Below are 19,449 nucleotides of genomic sequence, written 5' to 3' on the forward strand. Positions count from 1 at the left end.
CTTTTCACGGTCGAACTTTTGAATACAAAAGCGAGCGAAAAAGCTCGTCCAACCCATTGGCTGAATATATGCCACAATCTGTCATTTCAGAATTTTATTTTTATTTTATGCTAGGCCGTTACGGCTTCCTACCTTTTTTGATTTCGTCTCTTTATTTCTATGGTGGTCTCCCCGTCGTCGGTCTTCTATCTTCTGGCCTTGAGTTGAGTTGGATAATTTATCAACCATTCTACGAAAAAAATCATAATTCTTGAATGATGAGACAAAAAAACTTTAAAATTCTTAGAATAAAAAAGGGATCTAAATGCAAATCGATTGGTTGGTTTTGAATTCACATAGCTATAATTGGCTGCAAAAATTTATTTTCATTTTCAGTTTACTTAAAGAGTGCAAAATTTTATAAATTATTATCAACCAAAGTAATTAAACCTACCAAATAGCAATATCATCGCGAAATAATTTATTGAAACCTGACCTTTTGAATATGCAAGTAATTTAAATTCTTCCTTCTCTCATTTACCCTATTTGAATAAGTGCGTACTTGAATCCTTAATAACTCCTGGATAAATTTATTCTGAAACTATAAATTATGTAATAACACTCGAATGAGAAAATTATCACTTTGTTGAAACAAAGCCAGTAGTAAAACAAAAAACACTTATAAAAAAGCTATATATAAATCCTTTGAATAATTTAGTGTAAGAATCGCTCGGTAAAAGTTTAAAATCTTTTCTCTACCCTTTCAAAATCTCATTTCATTGTTTTTGTCTTCTTCGGCACATTTCGGCAGTTCTTTCCTTCGCTGAGTGATTCTCTGTTCGCCTGACGGAATATTTCTTGGATCTCAAAGCAAACTGTTAAGGTAATGAGAAGGCATTTGTCATCGTTTCTTTCCGCCCCCTTTCCCCGTTCCTCCCTCTTCTTGGAACTAACCCTTTTCACAATCACCTGCTTTATCGCACGTTTTTATTTGTTGACATGAGATGTTTCCATATTAGGTTTGATTGAATTACATTATACCTGCCATTTCCACGGTCTAGTAGGTGATACTTAGTGAGTTTAGTAAAAAATGTATTTTACGTCTTACTATTTACTGCCTTTGATGTATAGATACTATTTTATTTTTATGTAGGTACCTCTTCAACTTAACCTGACTATTTTGAAAACAAGCTGAATTGATAAACTTTATACTTGACTGCAAAAACAAGCCATCCGTTTGATAGATTCTCCTTTCATAACGTGTTAACTACTAACCGTTGAACCATTTAGCCGTTAGAATAGGGGAATTTAAACTACTTTTATTTTAACTTAGGGAATGTTGTACACCACACATTCTGTCATCGCTCACATTTATTACTTTTCGATATTTGACTAGACTCACGTTTTCGACTCTCTCGATCGCGTAATGTTTTCCTGGGACGCCAACTATTCTAACAGACGGATTGAAATGTTAGTAGAATTAAAGACGACACTTGAGAACGTTTTGTTCGATCTACCAGTGATTCTATTGAAGGTGTTTCGGAGTATTTGTTTCATTGACCCTTTTATTAGCACATCGGTGGAAAGCGAAGAGAGATACAATTAACACTTGTCCTACGTTCGCACACGATGAATTATTCTGCGTCAAAGTAGACCTTTAGTGCCTACTCTTCTCGTAATATATGGATTATTACTTCCCCTTACAATATGAAAGTCTTTTAGACTCTGTTGACTATGTCCCTGAAAAGATTTCCGAACGCCATCTCCAAATATGACAGTCGCAGAAAAAGGTGGAATAAGACCTCCTTTATCGAATTTATAAGATAATTACTTGATGAAATAAATAATGCACCTAAAAGCTCTACTTAAAACTAATTGATGATACGAAATAAGGTATTCGTGGAAAAATCAAATTATTATTTTTATGGAGTTTTTATAAAATATTTAGAGAATCCTTACAAATGTTCTCATCACATTTAATAGTTCAAAGTGGTTTCCCAAATTAATCATTTTGAAAACCGCGTAACTCCGAAATGGTTTCGGGATCATTCCACGGAGCCCTTCTAATACGAAATGAGAGCTTAATTGCTCCTCTGGTGCTTCAATATAACAGAAAGCTGAATCAGCTATGTGCTACCATTTATATCCGCCGAGTATAGCTTACCTATGACTTGTAATCTCACATGTGGCTTAAACCCTGTCTCAAGACTCGAGCAGCCACCGACCCGTCCTAACCACATACATCATCAAAAGAACACAACCTTCGGATGGGGATTCAATGAACGTAAACTCTACTCTCTGTTCCTTTTTAGTGTGTGGTCTACATTTATTGGTTTATTATCGAAGTTTGGAAACTTTATAAAGCCACCGAGAGATATTAAACATACGACTTGTCAGATTATATTACGCTTCTATAGTTTTCCAAAGTGGCTTGATATATTTTAATCAATCTTTGAGTTTGAGAATAGTAGCGTAGTTTTCAAATCAATGAATTAAGAACTAAACGTATTTTGAGAATACTTTTAAGAGTTTAGTTAACCAGTTTAACAACCCAATATAATATTCTATTTTTATTTTGACTTGAACACTATATCGTCACCTTAAAGCAATAGTGGGATATCTTCGAAAAATACACTTTTGAGATAAGTATGCAGTTCGATGTAAAATTTTGAGCTCTACATGATGCATTACTGGGATATTTTGTAAAAAAAAAATTGCCAGTGTTACAAGTAAAATCTCAGTATTGAAATGTTCGGTCACTCAGAGCAACACTGAGATATTGATGTTGTCCCACTGTTGCTTTCAAAAGGTCGTTTAAAATACTGAAATAAATTTATTGTCTCACTGTAGCTCTATGGTTTTCAACAAGTTGGGTGATCTTGGAAGAGAAACATAAATAAACTGAAGGTGAATACTGGTCAGGAGTATGTAGCAAAGTCAGGAAAAATACGCAGAGCAAAACAAATTAAGCCTGTACTGTGTACTAATTGTAAATACAAATGTTCTGAATCTGTTTTGGAAGTTGATCGATTAAAATATTTTAATATTTATGATTCCATGAATGCTAGCTAATAGTGGTTATTATTTTGAGAGAGATGGACATAACATACGTATGTGTAAGATTTTTTTATGGCAACCTTAGATATAAGCAATAATACCATAAGCACTGCATTAAAAAAGAAAACAGACAGCTTCCTGCAAAAGGATGATTTAGTTGATGGTGTTATGAATCACATCAACAGCTTTAGTAGAGTGGAATCGCACTATTATCGTGCAGGATCATCTCGGATCTCCAAATATCCAAAAGATGTACAATTTGTACAAATAGAAGTGTGTCTCGGTAGGTCTATCTCTATGTTACACACTCTACATACAATTCAATACCAAATTCAATATATATTTTTTTTAACCAAAAAAGAAGCTTTGTGGATTTTGTGTATAATACAACTATAGTACTGCAAATGAGATATATATATATAGAAAAAATAATAATATTCTAAACACATTCAGAATGTAAAGCTATCTCGACAAGAAAAAGATAAAAACATTACCAAGACCACTGATGATACTGTAGTTGCCATTTATGACTTTCAAGCTGTTATGCCGTTGCCAAATGGCAATATATCTATTTTTTTATAAGAGCAAGTTAAACGTTATAACTTCTGTATTTACAATACCAAACACGACAGGGCCATTGTTACATGCGGCATGAGGGTGTAGCTAAAAGATGCGCAATTGAATTATCTACCTGCGTGTACACATTTTTAAAAGACCTTTGCCAAGGGAAACGGGAAGTGATCTTTTATTCTGATAACTGTGTGGCACAGAATAAAAACAATTTTATTTATTTTCTATGTACATGCATGCACTATGAACACTTGATATTCAAATCATTACCCATATATACCTAATTGTTGGGCACTCAGAGAACAAAGGAGACTCCATTAATTATTGCATCGACAGAGAAAAGGTCAGGATTTTAAAACAAGGCCTAATATTTATTCCAACGGAGTTAGCGATGATCATAAAGTGTTCCAAGAAGAATGAACCTCGTTATAAGTTAACAGAAATGGAAACAACGGACTTCATTGACTGGAAGAAGTTATGTGAGAATACTGGAACAATTTTCTCAATAAACATGGACAAAAATAAATGTATTTGGAATAAAGTAAAGATTTTACAGATCACTAAAGACGAATCGTTAGTTATCAAATACAAAAGCACCTACACCGAGGATCCATTTAATCAGAGCATTAATGTGAGAGAGCGACTAAAGAATGTTCGGAATGAGAATAGTATAATTCTAGGACCAGCTTATACAGTTCCACCTACAATTCCACCGAATAAAAATCATGATTTCTTATTTGTTTGCCAAAGTGGTGTTATACCAAAAAAACCTCATAATTTGTTTTGAATTAATTAATACTGCTAATACAGACTGCGATGTACAAGAAGAAAATAACGATGAAGGTTCATTGTAGGTTTCCAGGGAATCAACACATATTTGTTTTATTTTTTTGTTCTTAAAGTTTTCTGTAAAAAAAATTACATACCTTTATTCTAAAGGTTTTCTGTTATTTTTGATACATACCTACTTTTTATTCTTGGTTTTCTGTTAATTTTGTTACATACTTTTATCCTTAAGGTTTTTCTGTCATTTTTGTTACATACATTATATAACGCTTCTCATAAATAAATTTATAAGCACAAATATATTTTTTTTTTCATTTTTATTCCACCTTACTATCGTCAATTATCGTATTGACAAACCATAGGAGTAGGTGGGTGTGTACTGTTGAAAATGTATTTATGATTATAAACATCATGGAAAAACATGCAGAAATAAGAATTATTAATTATTTTAAGCAATTATTAATTATTTAAAGCAATTACTAGCCTGAAACAGTCGTACACATTGAAAAAATCTCCCGAGGAACAATTATTAATTCATTTATCCATCTAAACTCGTAATATTATTACTATGCTACACTGAGATAATTTGAGATGATTACCAAACACTCCACGCAACAGTGAGATATTTCCAGATTTACGTATACTTTGTCAAAATTAGTATGAAAAAATAAATTATTATTCTATTATTACAATTTTGTGTTGATGTTAAATAATTTACCTCTCTTATACTATATCATTAATCTGCAAGATTAGTTAATTTGATGCTGCTAGAGCTCACGCAAACCTAAAAGTCCTATTATCTCAGAACAGCATTTTTCAAGATATCCCACTATTGCTTTAAGGTGACGATATGCACAATACAATATAGTGAGATGGATAAAAGTTTCATTCAACCTCGTTTTGTACGGAAATGTATCCATCGGTGATTAGAAATGTATCCATCGGTGATTAGAAATGTATCCATCGGTGATTAAAAATGTATCCATCGGTGATTAGAAATGTATCCATCGGTGATTAGAAATGTATCCATCGGTGATTAGAAATGTATCCATCGGTGATTAGAAAAGAATTCTTTTGTCATTAGTTGGCGATCATTTCTAATTGCTCGAAATTGATCGTTATCAAATTTTATCGTGTTCAAAATAAAAGAAAAATAAAATGTTACATAAATAACGATTTGTGATCCGATGTGATTTGTTTAAATAGGGCATGAACTCAGAAAACTATTTAACATCAAGCGGAATCATAAAACGCTTTTGGTTTAGCCAAAAGGAAATTAATAATATGCTTGACTAGGCCATTTTCTCAGATATATAAGTGAAGATTACAAGTAAGCAAGTATTAAAGTGAGGAATACAAGTTAGTATGTATTAAAGCGAGGAATACAAATTAGCAAGTATTAAAATAAGGAATACAAGTTAGCCAGTATTAAAGTAAGGAATACAAGTAAGCAAGTATAAAAGGGAGGAATACAAATTAACAAGTATTAAAGGGTGGAGTACAAGTTAGCAAGTATTAAAGTGAAGAATACAAGTTAGTATGTATTAAAGTAAGGAATACAAGTTAGCCAGTATTAAAGCGAGGAATACAAATTAGCAAGTATTAAAATAAGGAATACAAGTTGGCCAGTATTAAAGTAAGGAATACAAGTAAGCAAGTATAAAAGGGAGGAATACAAGTTAACAAGTATTAAAGGGTGGAGTACAAGTTAGCAAGTATTAAAGTGAGGAATACAAGTTAGTATGTATTAAAGTGAGGAATACAAGTTAGCCAGTATTAAAGCGAGGAATACAAATTAGCAAGTATTAAAATAAGGAATACAAGTTAGCAAGTATTAAAGTTAGGAATACAAGTAAGCAATTATAAAAGAGAGGAATACAAATTAGCTAGTATTAAAGGGTGGAGTACAAATTAGCAAGTATTAAAGTAAGGAATACAAGTTAGCAAGTATTAAAGTGAGGAATACAAGTTAGCAAGTATTAAAGTGAGGAATACAAGTTAGCAAGTATTAAAGTAAGGAATACGAGTTAGCAAGTCTCGGTGTACATGACTATTTATACCGAATTCAAAAAACCCTTATTTATTGAAAGATTTAATAAATATGTGCACAATGAACAATATTATCATAAAATTACACTATAGTGTGAAGCGAAAAATTCCACAAAGCCAAAGCATGTCCGTGGACATTATAGTAATTAATCATTCTAAGGTGAGAATAAAGCGGTATACATTTTCTTAGAAAATGAATAATATGAAATTTTATATAACTTTCAGATTTTTCACGGCCAAAAGTAAAATAGTGATTTATTTTTGGGGTTTTATGCCGTGTTGCACTACCTCCTTCTTTATCCAATTTTCGGATAGCATTGGTGATGGACACTGTAATGTTGTCTGAAACGCTTCCTAAGGAAGGAAGTAGCCTTAAAAGGCATAATACCCCAAAATAAATCATTAAAATATGAAATTAAGTTATAAAAAGAGAAATAATAAATTAAAGGAAAACTAAAAATAAAATAATATTTTACATTATCAATGGAAGTTTTATACCAGAAATAAAAATAAGGTACTGATGATAGACACTGTAATGATGTTCAAAACGATGGCTAAAGAAGGAGGCAATGCATAATACCCCAAAAATAAATCACTACGATAGATGAAAAATTTAAATAATTCGAAAAACACGTTTTTATAAAGAGCGATTAAGATTGCTTTACTAAAGTATAAATTATCCATTAGTGACAGTCGTATCCTGTTAGTCTGTCCTATTGTCTAAAATAAAAATAGGTTAGTTTTAAAATGATACCTACTTAAGTACCTACAAAATAAATCTCAATTTTCACTAGTACAAAAAAAACTTACTAAAACTCGTCGTAAATAAATTGCATTATGATGATCTTTAACTACTAACGGCGAATAATGATAAATAAAATACCATGTTTATTAAAAAATCGGTTTATTCATGTTTCATATTATGCAGATTCATTGCAGGATCATATCAAGCGTCAGGATAATAGAAGAGCATGTATGAGACGATGTACGAATGTGAACGAAGCAAGGAGTGTGTGCCAAGACCGAGTTGTTTGGCGGTCCGTCCTCTCTGCCTAACCCTGCAGGGAAATGGCGTTATAGTTGGTTAGTTAGAAATATGTTCTCATGCTGTTTTAATTAAAATTAATCTTTAGTTGTAAACGCTGTACGAGTATGTACGCTGAGTTGTAATATAAATAAATAGATAAACGCACTCGAATTTTTGTTTGATAATAAATTTGTTAAAACATTTCCTAGCCAAATCACTAAAAGTCTAACTTTAGCGAATTCATGAATTGTTTCAGATTTAAGGTAAATGTTTTTTACAGAAGATTAAACCAACATATATTGGTACTTCAAATCAAATAAGCATAAATTTTCAATAGCGGTAAATATTGCTTCATGTTTATTGGTATAAATGTAATTATAATTTATAGTAAGAACGTGTCTCTTGCAATCACATGCTTTGAATAATGAGAGTGATTTTCCCCGCTCTGTGAGAAATCATTGGAAATGAGCGGTTCCTATTTACGGACGAATTCTATTTTCCAAATGCGTAGACCTCACTTTAATTATGAACTAACCCATTAGTGAAGGAAATCCGTTTCTAGAAACAGACGAACCTACATAATTTAAGTGCTAGTAAGTAACTTTATGGTGGAACAAATTAATAAATTAATGAAGTGTTGAAAATATGAGGAATAAAACTTTATTAAATAATTCTTAACTTTAAGGTTAATTTATTTATGCACGCGAGTATTTTTAAAAAGTTAATGTAATTAGTTTGAAAGTAAACGTTATTCTTTTTAAAGATCTAAACGAGTAGTTAGAGGCGTTGTTCCGGTAACAGAGATGTTCAGTTTGATTCCCAGTTGAGACCATTTTATTTTTCACTCTTCGTTCTGTTTAATGTTGTATTCAGATTTTTAGTATTATCTTATTCTTTAATGAATACTTAAACATTCAGATGCAAATAACTGACTTAACCACTATTATTAACTCTGTTGAAACCACGAAGTGAATTTATAATTATTATTATTGAAGAAACTTAAATATTTATTTTGGTCCTTTAATCAAAGGTCTAATTATTTTGTAAAGTTACATAGATAATAAAATAAAAGATACCTGGAAATCTAAAGACAAAAGAACAATTCGAGTGAAATCATTAGCCCTCCAATTTCTGTCTTAGTTGATATAAAAATATCCCCAGGGGGTAAACATCTTATTAAGTAATTAATAGATATTATCGTTATTTATTAATTAATATTGTAATGACTTATGTCATGCTTATCGTTTTCTTGGTAGGAATTTCATGGATATAAATATGGCACATAGTGGGATATGCACGGACAAACAATGTAATAATTATTATTTGTGACTTGGGACAAAAGCCATCATTGATGCTAGACAAATTACAAAGCGTGTGCGAGTTTTAGAGGTACTCTTCCCTGTGGTTTAGCATTAGATACATCATTAATTGCTGAAATTCATTGTGAAAATAATGATTTCAATGCATTCATTTTTTTTCACGAGGTAACCAGATAAATTCACCAACCGTAGTATGTACGATATGTGAGCAACGGATCCAGCGAAGGTCATTGAAGGTACACCCACCCTGTCCCACCCCGGTATAGGTGACTTATGGTCACCCCTTCGGAGCTCTCGCATGAATCTATTTTTTTTGAATAAACGGCTCTACAATTTATATAAATGAAGCTAGGCCTTCAATGTCCCCGCATACGGTGTTATGAAGCGGTATGCAAGCGCTTACAAGTACTAAACTAGCTCTGACCAGCGAAGGTCAGAAGAAAGTACATAGATATAATCTTAATATATACCAAATTCAGCCTGCGTATGTTTGCGCTCATAAAACTCGAGTCAAGTAGTCTGCCGATATCGCTGAAGAGTCTAAAGTTTATTTTTATTAGTGCCAGGAGTGTTTGAAGGGTGGTTTGAATGATGTAACAAGTCCGCGACGTCCGAGGAATACTCTCTGCACCGGAATCAGATGAGAGAATGTTGTTTCTTGACAATAATATTGTGGTATGGAGTAGTGAATGGTGAAAGAAGCTGGAGACGCCCAATAAAGATATTAGCAATCGCGAAGCATTTTGGGGTCCACTAGTCGATGCGACTTTTAATGTTACATGAAACTTTTTCTAATGACGAGATTCGTGTATCATGCTAAAATAATACCACGATAGTGACGCTTAAAACACGAACTGTAGCTGGACGAAGAAATAACTATTGATAGTAATATTATGACGCGTAAGCGGATGGATTATAAATACAAATATTCTATCCCAGAAAGACATGCCAAGATCTAGTGATTTAATGGTTTTATGGTTAGAAAGTTAGTTTGTTTTGTGTTATATAAAAAAATGTAAAGCCTTTGAAAGTCTTGCAAATTATTTCACGCAGAAGAAGCTCCGTTAAAATTATTGCAAAATTGGAAAACTTTTTATTTTGTCAATATAACAGTTATTTTAGACACTTGCCTCAGCATCTAAGCTCTTTTCATCGCTGGTGAAGAAAGTTATTCGCCGTATTTTGCTTTTAAGACTAGGCACAAAGTTTCTGCTGCCAATCACAGGGCACAGAATATTATAAAAGGATTAACAAGAACTTCCGATTCGTCGAATTAAACTTATTTTGAATATATTTGAAATTCTTTCTATTTCCCTGGATCTTTTTTATAAAATGATTTAATGTGTCTAATGCCTAACGCCTAATCCCCATTGCCCAATGCTTTATGCCTAATACCGACTGAGAATGTTAAGAGACAGAGTTTGATCACTCATTTTTTGTTGAATTACATTGTTGTGAAGGTTGAAGATGTATTCGGTGTTGAATGTAAACCATGTAATATTTTATAATAGATTCATTACAGCAAAGATTATTTAAGTAATCGCGGGGCGAAATAAGTAAGATATGTTGATTAGCGCGTTAAAACGTAGCGCGTAGTAGACTGACTGAGTACCTTTCTGCTGTCGCTTATATAAGGTGCCAATACGATTCATGTTGCACCTAAGAACGTTCTCGAAAATTCCAGTTGCTATGGCTACAAACATTGCCACCCGTAATGCCGAAATTTTCAGTATGTTCTATGACGGCCTAGGTACCTTAGCGCTTGGCACATTCTACTTAGAAGTACTTGATACCGTCACTACAACATTAAGTTATTTATCAAATACACCGTACGTAATTTAATTGAGGAAAGGGCCGATGTACAGGTTCTGGCGCGCGAAAGATTACGAAGTTTCATTTGATCAAGTCAGTGTCATATAGAAACGGCAGTTTGCAAATGGCTGCGATTGTTGTTGATACTTGTTATTACTGCTGATTACTGATTACTGCTAATTTGTGTGTTGTTTTAACGCATGCCTATTATATTACAGAGTGATTTAACTATTTTAAACACCGAAGTTTACTTCACGACACCAATGATTTCGTAATTTGACGTCGCTTTCCCAGGCTTGTACTCTAGTTAGCCTAGATGAAGGACTATACAGAGGGGATGGAATTCTGCACAATTCCATCCTGGCATGTACTTGCTTTAACCTATATCCAAGCACGATTGTCCGCTATTCGACTCTCTCAAAAATTTGTTTTGCTCGAGAGTGCGATAGGGTATTTCAACGTTTTCCTCATCCTCTTGACATATATTTTTTCATCTATCTAATATACATGTAACATTATATTTACATTAACTTTTCTTGAATTTGTCTCCACCATTTTATTATTATGGCTTTGAATATTTTGTTTATTTATATTTCAATTCATTTATTTTGTCTATTTATTTATTAGAAGGCAAGGGTCCTGAGTTCGAATCCTAGATGAGACGGTATCTTTTTCTGATTTTTCTGTTTCAGATTTTCGTTTAGGAATCGCTAATATTGTCTTTAATAATTAAATATTGAATATTTTGCTTCATGTACCAACAATCATCTGTATAAACAAATAAGCGTTTTATAAATAACGCAGATGTCAACAATACATTTTTGATCTAATCTTAAAATCACAGAAAAGAAGAGGAAAATAATATAATGGGCTCAGAAGAGTTTTTCTTATTTATTAAATCTCTTCAAATTATTGATAATTTTGGTTAAAAACGGGATTGCAGGCCTAACGAATGAATTTACAGGTTTCCTTATAAACTTTTAGTAAATTACTTTTTTTTAAGAAAGACAAACGTTCCGGTTTACGAATAACATGAAAGTTTGAAAATATCCTACTACCACCACATTAAGCGGAAAATATTGCTTGTGATGCGATGGACGACTTAGCCAGCCGAGGAATCAAACGTGGGACGCCTGGGTGGGACCCAGGGACCCAGTATTGACCGGTCTGATGACATATTATCACGATGTCGCAAAACTTGTTCACGAAAATTCGAATATTTCATCTCGAAATGCGAAAATATTCACACTTTCGTGGACACGTGTTCTGACATCGTGATAATATATTCGTGATTTACTGAAAGTTTATCAGGAAACCTAATAATTCGTTAGGCCTACAATTTCATTTTAATCGGACGACCAATAATTTTAAGAGATTCCTAATATGAAATTATTAGCCTGAAACACCCGTTCATATTGAAAAAATATTCTTAATAAATTAGCAATACAAATTTTTCTCCGCGTAATATTATTCTTATTCCTTAGTCCTGTTTTTATCTTTATTCCAATTGGTTATTATATTATGATAAACAAAGTTCATTATTCCACAACAGACAAACACCAATTTGACAAAATCCATCTCCAGCAGACAAAGTTCCTTGTGCATAATAAAGTGGCAGCATCCCATACATCACCGGAGATAAACCCAGAAGATGAATGCGTCTGGATAAAAAATTCCAACAAGATATTCTGCGACCACCGCCCTAATGTATTGATAGAAGAGATGGAATGGGAAGTGAGATAAGTATGTCGAATACACCTTTCCTTAGAACCAAACGTATTGGCGGCAGGTGCAAATATTACCCATTTACCTTATTCGTTAAAATTGCAATTTCAAAAAATACAAATACCTATAATTGCAAAATTATTTTGTAGGTTTGTTTTTACCACCATATTTAAAAACAGTGATGTAAACAAATTTGATTATTTTCATTTCATATATATAATAAATACTTATTAAAATAAATCTAAATGATAGATGAAACAGAACAAGACACAGCAAATAAAAAAGGTAACGCTCGCAACTGGGGTTCGAACCCAGGATCTGTGTGTATCAGTGATTAAAGACGCCTGTCCCGGTAAAACAAGAGATACTGGGTTCGATTCCTAGTTTTGTGTCTTTTTATATTTTATGTTTCGTTTAGATTAATAAGTATGATCGTCTTCTTCAATGATATATTACATTGATGGGTATAACTTTCAAAATATCTAAAAAGAAAAAGTTGTTCCTTATTAAATTTTTTTAAATGTAAATAAAATATACATTTATGTACACCACTATTTAATAAAAAAGTATGGACATTTTTAAGTGAAAATTGACTAATTTATTTTTAAATTTAAAATTTAAATGAAGTCACAAAGTGAATTTCCAATATTTGAAGAAGTTTTGTTATCGCTTCAAAACATATATTTGTTTCATAACGTTATTTAAGTATCGCCCCGATAAGAGACGACCACGCAATGTTACTTAAGTATCGCCCTGGTAAGAGACGACCACGTAACGTTACTTATATATCGTCCTGGTAGAAGACGACCACGGAACGTTCCTAAAGTATTGCCCTGGTAAGGGACGACCACCCAATGTTACTTAAGTATAGTCTTGGTAAGAGTCGACCACGCAATGTTTATGTTTGAAGAACTGAATAACGGAATATACTGTTAGGAGATTCAGCGGGCAGTTGTCCACAAATCTAAATAATAAAATAAATTCAAATTTCACACCTTTTTCATTTAAATTTGATTTTTTATCACGTTACATTAAATTTTATCGAAATGTTGTTGTAGTTTAAAATTAGCTACACGCCACGGAAGTGACAAATTTGATCAAAATGTCAATCTGATAACTAAACGTCAATCAAATATTTCAGACAATATTCTAATATTTGTTTTTGTGGTAAGAATGGGATTATCAAATATTTTTTCTTCTTGAAGTTATTTTGAAATCAAACGTAGAAAATGAATTTAACAATTCCTTTTTTACGAAATAACATATTCATCAAATAAAATGTACTTGCGCAAGCCGGGATTAAAACCCACGACCTTCGGATTGCCAATCGATCGGTGATACTTTTTTACTAACAAAACGTCGTGATATGTTTAATATTTCACGTATCACTGTTTTCTGTAACACCATATTCAAAATTTATGTTTTGTTCAATGGGTTATAGGCAAAAGGAAACCAAGCCATAAAATTGTCGTTGTTAACATTGGATCATATTAACAGTTGGCTATGAAATAGTTTAATGGCTGCTTTACGACAAATACAAAACATAGAAGCCCTAATAAATAAATTAAAGATTTTCCTAAAAATTAGTCAAACCGTCTACTATTGAATTCGTGATTATTATAGAAATTTTCTGTTTTGAATTACAATCAACCAATAACAGAAAATTATTAACCGCAATTTATAGTGTTAATATTCCGTGCAATAAATGTTACATTATTTAATATACTGTGCGTTTAGTGAGGCGAGATTGACGAAAATAAAATTGTAAGCGGAATACATTAGAATATGACGTGTGACGACATAAATATGCGCTTTTTGGATAATGTGTTTGAAGGTAACATTATATTACATCCCATGATGGATACAGCAATGTTATATATTTAAGCAGAAACCTTGATAATATAAATCCAAGGAAATAATTAGTTCAAAGCTTAAGATCCTATTATACAAAAAACCAACAAAATAATCGTGCCTTGGGTTTTTCACAATTGTACTAAGTTGTGCAAATGCCCCGACGATAGCCAGCCTCCGATAGGAGAGGCTACGAGAAGAAAAAGAACATGAAGAGATCCTTTAATAATCTTGATCATTTCAATCCTTACAAATTTTTCGTAAACAAAGATGTAGGTTTTCTACCGCCCTACATCCTTTCCCTCTCCCGCCCCTTTCACTCCAGGCAGATATTGGATAAGAATTTAACTAGCAGTAGCAGTAGCTAAATTCTTACCCTGGGGAGGTAAGTATACCGCGCGTCTGCTCTGTCACGTGGAAGACATTTGTCAAACACGTGTTACCTGGAGATGACAACGCATTTCAATGACAAGAACAAGGAATACCAAATTTCGCGTGGGATTTGTTCCATGTTTTAAAGCCAGCTTTTTTGCTTTCCTTTTCATGATACGCCTCTTTGTCTCGTTTTTTTTTAAATATTTTACAACATAATAATAATATTTGGCTAATTTATATAGCGCCGTTTTCGTGAGAAATCACCTCAAGGGCGCTGGCACATATTATTATCATTAGTAATTATCTTTTTAAATGTTATTAAATATGATTTTTTTTGCTCGAAAGTTAAATTATTGCAAAAATACTATTGTATATATCCAATGGCATGCTCTACATTAAAGTAAACAACTGTTTTTAATATCATGATAATGATAAGCACTCACCCAAAGTGATGAACAGTGATTTTGCAGTCAAATCTGAAACAAAAATATTGGTATTCAGCCATTTATGCGGGAGATCGCGGGTTCAAATCCTGGCATGCGCAAATAAATTTTATTTAAATAATTTGTGTTATTCAAAATATTTGCGCATTTAAAATAATGTACAATATTTTTGCTGCAATTTACAGAGTGGAAAATCTCTCGGTGTATGACCATCATTCAGAATTGAAACGTTCCTTCAAATGGTCTTGGCCGTGTTTGGTGACCAGATCTGAATAGCCAGATACTTCTTAACCTTTATCTTCCCCACTGCCTTCTGCCTCACAACATACCTATACATTTTAGAGTACTATATGGCAGACTGACGACACTTAAAGAGATAACAGAGTCGAAACGGGATACCATTATACATTTTGCTAAACGAGAACAGTGTATTTCAGATAACATTGATATGATTTTATTTTAGAACCAACCATAACCTAATTTCCAAAAGAATGTGCAGAAAGACTGAAATGTGACATAAATCTTTTTTGATACTCGCTACTGGCTTTATTCCCATGCTTACTCATTACATATTCTCATCAATTTCTTTCCGATAGAGGAAGGTTTTTACTTTGTGTCGACATAATTAATTAATTAAATTTAAATTGCTTTAGTTATTTTTTGAGATTTTCACCTCCAAAAGTATGATAATGCTTTGTTTATCGGCACACAAATCGGCAGAAGATTTGATAAAGGAGTAGAAGGGGTAGAAAGAGTTAATTATTATTGTTTTGTTTTTCTGATTTTTGACGAAATCTGACTCAAGAATTTGATCATTTGATACTATCAATCTACACGTCATAATTAATATTCTTCCGACACTCCTCTCGTTCGAGAGTCCAAAGAATTACTTCAATAATTTGAAAAGTAATGACAATATCTTCTAGGCTGATCAAATTTGCACAGTTAAATAAAATAAATCCATTTTGTTTGAATTATTGTTTCACAAAGTAAACAACAAGCGGGTTTATATTGAAATATTCCCTTTCCATAAGGAAACGTTTTCGGGTCCTAAGTGGGCTGTATCAGGTATTAGGACAACAGAAGATCCTGTTGACTAAGGACTTCCGTACATAAATAAGCTCCACATAATACGTTAACAAACAATTAGAGGCCAGGTATTTAGGTAGACAAGGCCGATTATTTATTCACGAAATGGGTATTGTTAAGCGATCCCTAACTACCCTTAAGAGTCTAAGATGTATTAGGAGTCTGTCCTAATTTCTTGGTCAGCTATTTGCTTCGTGCCGTTCTGGAAAATTGTTTTTTCATTTATTAAATGAAATAAAAACAAAGAACACTTCTATCGGAGTGTTTCAAATACTTTGTTGAATTTACAAGGCGTAGCTATTCTGGAAAAAAATAATACTGCTGCCAAAGTTTGCTTTAGAAAAAAGAAGCGTAACTTTTCCTTAGAGGCGTATGGTATTATAATGATTACCGCAAAATATTTGAAGGAAATTGAATAACATTTCTTTATGGATATTTTTTATCAGGTTTCGTTTTACCCCATACTTATTACCATAAAGAAAAAATAATAACCAAGAAAATGCGAAGTGAGCGTGTTTCGTGATTCAAAAGTCTGACCATTCTCTGCGTAAACTTCATATGCAGAACATAGAACAGAACTGTATATCGATATAATATTTTCATTTCGATCAAATGGGATGTCAGACAAGTGTAAAAAGACAGAGTTCGTGCTTAGTGGGATAGGACCAAGAGGCACTAAGTTAGTTCCAACATTGGTTTCCATTCAAATCTTTATGAAAAGCATTTCTAGTTTGTATTTTCTATTCAGTGGCTGTATAATGCTATAATATACAGTAAAGACACAAAAATACACAAAAAAAATCGGGATTCCCGGAACTATGAATCATAAACAAAGGAGTTCTAGCAAGATAAAAAAATGTTGACATGTTTGCCGATTTCTTTAAAGATGTGTTTGAACCTGACATTTCAGATGAACAAATTCCGGAATTTAATTCTGATATTAATTTGCAATTGTCTAATTTTAATATTAACATCACCGACATAGCAAATCACCTTAAAACACTTGAACCCAAATTAAGTTCCGTGCCGGATCAAATTCCACCCATTTTGATTAAAAACTGTGCAGACAGCTTATCCATTCCGTTGTTCATATTATTTAATAAGTCTGTCAACGGGAAATTTCCCAAAACTGTGGAAAAAAAGTTACTTAACTCCAATATTTAAATGCGGGGATAAATCTGCAATTGATAATTATCGTCCAATTTGTATCCAATCCAATCGAGCTTTTCGAAAAATTGATTCTTCTAAAGATAAACCCCAGCGTGAAATCCATCATTACAACTTGCCAACATGGTTTTGTTTCAACCAGATCAACCTTAACCAATCTATCCCTGTACGAAATTTATATAACAAATGCACTTATTAATGGACAACAAGTCGATTATATATATTTACTGATTTCAGCAAAGCGTTTGATCTGGTTTGCCATAAAATTCTTGTTAACAAAGTGGCGAAAATTGGCATAAACGGTAACGTACTATCCTGGTTTAAGTTTTATCTGTCTTATCGAGAGCTTACTGTTTGCATCAAAGGTCAACTTGTAGCAGTTCACTTTTGCCCTGCCACTAATTATCAAACATCTGACAAGACCTCCGAGTTATTTACGTGACATGTGCTCTATGGGCCGTTCTAGAAAGGAGCTCGGGTCATAATTTCGAGAAGCGTGGACCGTCAGTACCAAACGGGCAGTCGGCCGGGGTGGATGCGTCTACAGAGAAGATACAAGCGAGCGCTCCAGTCGACAGACTTCCGGGTGACGCGATGACGCAATCAGCGAGATAAATTAATTCGCTGGTCATCGGGTTGTTCCTCTTCAAAATTTTGCAACCCTTTCCTAAGTGTTGCATGGTGCCCTACTCTTGTTTAACAGGTTAAATATTTAATGTCTTTACACAATGTCACACTTTATAACTTTTGCTACCTTTATAAATTCACCCATGCGTTCAATACTTTGTATTGCCGCTCACCCCTGAGTTTAATCTAATTGTATTGTAAGAGAGATCTCTAGCTCTATGCGATATTGAAATAAATGTAATATTGAACTTCTTTTCACTTTTATTTCACTATCGTAGCAATTCCCGATGTTGGTTATCCATAAATGTTACAACTGCTGGTTGAGATTGTACATGTGCTTTTGAATGACGCAGGCAATATTATTATTAAGTAATAAAACCTGTTACAATCTAGTTATCAAACTTGGAAAATTAGGAAACGAATCATTGTAACAGGTTTTAATAGATCTCATTAGCTTTTCTGATTGGTTTATCCTAAATAAATTAACCCTCAATGTAAAAAAGTGTCAAGTTATGAGATTTTATAGAAAGAAAAATCAATTGATTTTCACGTACTGATTGTTCAAATCAAGTCTTAGTATATGTACCCGAAATAAAAGATCTGGGTATAATATTTGACACCAAATTAAAATTTATCTCCCACATTAACAACATAACCACTAAAGCTGTTGGGTTTCATATTAAAAACTTCAAAAGATTTCAAAACTTTAGAAATATTGTATTCATCCATTGTCAGAAGCCATTTAGAATTCAACTCAACCATTTGGAATCAAATTTACAATATTCATGAAAAATCTATCGAGCAAATCCATCATAAATTTTTGCGAAACATAAATTATAGATTAAAAATTCCTATTGAAAACATTAACTACACCTCACTGTTGCAAGTCATGGGCCTTGCCACATTAAAAAAAAGAAGAACATGTTCTGATCTATTTTTTTAATGAAATTGTTAATAACATGTTCGACTCCCCTGAACTCCTTAGGCTGATTGACTTTCATGTGCCTAGTAGAACAGTACGTCAGAAGGTACCTTACCATTGTAAAATTGCAGGTACCAAAGCAGAAATAAATTCAGTAATGAACCGACTGCACAGTGCAGGGAATAAATATCATATAAACACCAACGGTACTGAATGTCTATTAGCCTATAAAAACATTGTTATTAAATCTGTATGTCTATCTTGATAGCTTTGTAATGTTTATAAATTTTCAATATTGACCGGTCGGTGGCCAAGTTGACATCGCGTTTGGGTCCCACCCAGGCGTAGTGTGTTCAATTCCTCGGCTGGCTAAGTCCTCCATCACAACATAAGCAACATTTTCAGCTTACTGTGGTGGTAGTAGGAAATTTTCAAGTATTGTCAGGTTATTCGTAACCCGGGAATGTTTGTCTTTCTTTAAAAAAAATACAGTGTGTGGCAAGCCTGCGCACGACGGAAGTTAAACTTTTAGTATTCTTCTCTCTCTCTTTTCATTTCATTTTCTCTTTTTTTATGTCTATTGACATATTTATAAGGAGCATGTGATAAAAAAAAATTAAAGTTATAAAAATATGGGATTCGAACCCGGGT

At 32.9% G+C, this 19,449-nt stretch overlaps 1 protein-coding gene across 1 annotated transcript in view; it reads right to left on the reverse strand.

Moving 5' to 3' along the window:
* Nucleotides 1-19,449, reverse strand: part of LOC149422819 (uncharacterized) — a 770,637-nt gene that overhangs the window by 621,453 nt on the left and 129,735 nt on the right. The window contains exon 3 of the mRNA XM_089632301.1: nucleotides 14,994-15,026. The gene's annotated coding sequence lies outside the window, so the exon portion shown is untranslated. The remainder of the gene's footprint in view (nucleotides 1-14,993; nucleotides 15,027-19,449) is intronic.

The sequence above is a fragment of the Hesperophylax consimilis genome, chromosome 6 (genome assembly GCF_061612785.1).
Source record: "Hesperophylax consimilis isolate HC1 chromosome 6, BYU_Hcon_1.0, whole genome shotgun sequence".
Lineage (NCBI taxonomy): Eukaryota > Metazoa > Arthropoda > Insecta > Trichoptera > Limnephilidae > Hesperophylax > Hesperophylax consimilis.